This window comes from Myotis davidii, unplaced genomic scaffold, assembly GCF_000327345.1.
Source record: "Myotis davidii unplaced genomic scaffold, ASM32734v1 scaffold114, whole genome shotgun sequence".
Lineage (NCBI taxonomy): Eukaryota > Metazoa > Chordata > Mammalia > Chiroptera > Vespertilionidae > Myotis > Myotis davidii.
The window spans coordinates 26,594-30,363 of NW_006285918.1; the positions used below are offsets into that span (position 1 = coordinate 26,594).

At 43.9% G+C, this 3,770-nt stretch overlaps 1 pseudogene; it reads right to left on the bottom strand.

The window, feature by feature from the left end:
* Window positions 1–654: 654 nt before the first annotated feature.
* LOC102759834 lies at window positions 655–1,479 on the bottom strand (annotated as a pseudogene).
* Window positions 1,480–3,770: the final 2,291 nt, after the last annotated feature.

A 3,770-nucleotide genomic window follows, 5' to 3' on the forward strand; every position in this document is an offset into this window, starting at 1 on the left:
GGCACGGTGCTGGTGGGAAGGTTTTGACAGGAAAGCATTGCAGACCCTCTGTTCCAACAGAAAACCTAACCACCAGATTTATACAGAAAAAGCTGTCGCGAGCCTGCACCAACACCACATGCTGAGCAAAGGGGACCTGACCTACTTCAGCGGAAGCACACACTCGCGGGCGCCAACGGAGCATCCGCGTTCGTGGCACTAACAACTAAAAAGAATATAATAAAATGCTTAAAGGAGAGTTCTGGAAACGGGGGGCTACCTCAGGACCGGAAGACAGTGACACGGGGACTGAGGACTGCGGGTGTGAGACTAGGCGTTGACTTGGACATGTAGCTTTTGGGTAAAGGACATCTCTCTCGGTGACCCAGACAGCCAAGACCCTCGGTGGTGAGAGGAGCTCCAGAAGTTTCAAGTCCGGCAGCAGCTTGAGGAACACCCCAGATAAATGCTCCCAACCAGGGAAACCCACGGGTGCGACACCCCAACGTGTGCGGGGGAAGCCAGCCCCCAGGCGGAATGCTTGGCGTGGACTTGTCCACAGGCGCTGACTCAAGCCCCCGAGAGAGATGCCCGCCGAGGGAGGAGCACTAGGGTTACCGAACACAAGGGTTTTCTGAAGAAACGGGTCTCAGGAGGGTCATACCATTTTTTCCCTCCATCAATTCTTGATGTTAACGAAGGATTGCGGAACAGAGCCGGTCTCCCCAAGATCTATCCTGTCGCTAGCTGTAGCTGACGCCTCTCCCGTGCCCGGGGCTGATGTTGAACAATCCCGTCGCTGGAGGGGACCTAGTGCCGCAGGTGGTTCTGGGAAGCGGGCAGGGAGGATGACTGGCACCGTGACGTCACCACAGACCACTGCTTAAGTCCGGTCCCCGGCCTTCTTTTTCTGCTCTGTAGTCCAAAAACATTTCTTTAAAAGCCAGAAAATCGGTAAACGTGAGCAGCATGCCGAATATGTCACCGGCCACCTCATCTCTGTGGTGCTGTAAGGCTGTCGTGAAGGCCGCCATGTTGAAGCCAGGACTCCGCTCCAGTAGCTGTTCTTCAATGTACTTTTCCACTAAAGAAATATATTCGTTAAAAATGGGCGTGTAGATTAGTTTCTTTTCTTCTGTGTCTTCAAATTCCTGGTAGTACTTGGCCATGAAATTTCTCTGTAACAACTGGAACGCGTCATCCATGATAATGTCCTCCAAGTAGCCAACCACAGCGTTGAATTCCGCATCAGAGGCGGAAGAGGAAGACAGCACGAAGCTCTCTTCCTCTAGGGTGTCCATCGCCGCGGCCGCCGCCGCATCCACCCTGTGCAGGCGAGCCCGCGGCCCGGATGCAACCTCCGTTCTGCCCCGCAGAGCCCCAACGGGCATCGGGGAGGCCGTGCCGCCGAGGCCACGCGCGGGTCACAGCATAGCCACGTGCGGGCCAGGCCTCCGCTCGAGCCTCAGCAGCCGCCGCAGGGGCCTGGCCGCGATCACTGACCTCCCGTCACTGTCAGTCCATATTGACAAATGTTTTATCATCTGATTTGAAGAAAAAAACATATGATGATCCACCGAGTCTGACAGTAGATGGGCCTTGTGCACTCTCTCTGCAGGCTGGCAAACCCAGTGAGGGAGAACCCTTAAGGACCCCTGTCTTAGGCACACAGAATGTTGTCTGGATTACAACATTATACTTACACCTAGAAAAATAACTTTCAGCAAATAAATAGTAGGTATAAATAAAAAAAAAAACCAGTACACAAAGCATTTAACATGACAGTGGTTCAGTGTGTTGGTGATGCATGACAATGACCATGCTTATATTCTTGCTCTGATGGAGGTCTGAAAGTTTATGAAAAAGGTGACTTTAAACAGTACTGTCCTCTACCCTCAGGAGGTTGCAGGAAAAAAATTGTGACAGATGTTATAAATCGCATATTGGTCATGCTGAACTCAAAGTGGCTGCTTACTTCAATTGAAATAAAGACACCATTTTTAATTTGAGATCAGAGCCTTTATTCTTTCAAAAGAAATCAAATCAAGAAACAAACCAGACCTTGACTTTCCACTAGCTATTGCAGGTCATGTTCATCTAAACTGGACACCCCATCGAAAAGAGGGACATTCTTATCCATTAGGTCACCAGGATGGTGAGTGCGAGATTTTTGGAAACATAAGTACAACCTCTTGTGGAAATCCCTTCTTCCCTGAGGCTTTACTTGGGCATCACACTCCACCAGCTACCCTCAGCCATGGAAATGCTAGAGCTTTCTTCACCTGCCCTGCCCCGCTTCAACAGAAAGCTTTAGGAAATGAAAACTCTCCCATTTTAATAGAAAATATGGAATCCATGTGATGTGATGATCCAGTGATTTAATGATTTAATGTCTAAATTTAATTTAATGTCTAAGGCAAGTCATAAAATTGGACTTTATATGAAAGAGATTTTCAATGTACCCTACCTAGTTGGCACTGTATTCTAAACACAGAACCAAAGTATACAAAACAATATTTGCTATAACATGTTATGTTAAAATGAAACACATAAGTACTTCTAACTGGAACTTATTCCCAAAGAAAGCTAAATTAGCAAGCCTTTTACATAGATATATAAGCAATTTGAAAGATATATTATCAAATCCCTACTGTCTTCTGAAGATAGCTTTAAAGTCTGTGTATAATTTAGAACTCTATTAGATGCAAGAGGAGGAAAAAATCAAAGGAGGTGAAGTACACCGGCCCATGAAATTTCTCTCTCTCTCTCTCTCTCTCTCTCTCTCTCTCTCTCTCTCTCATTTCTCTCTCTCCTGAATCCCTTCTCACAGCCAACTGACTTCTCCAAATAGCAAGTTCTTGGCAGCATTCATGGTTCACTTCTTATTACTTCCTATGACTTTAACCACCAGAGAGAGAACACCTGACCAGCTCTCATTTTGCAACTCTAAAAATCCCAGGAAGGACTGAATGGCCAAGTTCGAGTCAGGAGACCAAGCCTTGCCAGGGATTTTGAAAGCATATCACACCTTCCACAGTATTCTGTCCTGAGAAAAGAGGAGATTAAAAAATGCACTTCCACTATAGTCTGATTCTGTTTGTATAATAAAGATCAAAGAGCTTTTGAGGGAAAGTTCAAAATATTTTTCTCAACTTCATGATATTTTTTAATTGCTTTACTTTAATTTTCTCAGACCTTAATCCAAATCTTTGGTATCTCTTTGTCCTTTGTTTAACGGGTTTAATCAAATTAATGATTGACATTTTTAAGATAAATTTTATTTTCACATACTTGAAATCACAATTCCTGCTTTGTTTGGTATATTAGAAAAATTGTTTTTTTTAAAGGGGAAAATAATCAAAGAAGTTACTTCCAGAAACTGACATGGTATACATTTTTTAAATAAAGCATCAGAGAAAGAAAAGCACAATTTAAATACATGATAAATAAGTCATATTTCTACATGGAATGTTTATAAAGCAAAATGGGTCAACAGATGCTCTAAAATCCACAGCAACTTACATATCAGTGGGCTCATGTGCTGGCTTGAATTATTCTCTCTCTCACTTGTTCTCTCACTCTTTCTTCTTCTTAGGCAGGCTAAATAAACACATATACTAGAAAAATCTCTGCAACTAGAAATCCTTAATATGTTTTCTATTACAACAATATTAATACTCAGAAAACATACCTAGGATAGATAGGACTTCTCCTCATTCACTTATTAAATACACCTGTATTGATTGTCTATATCTTCACTTTTAGTGTGTGTGTGTGTGTGTGTGTGTGTG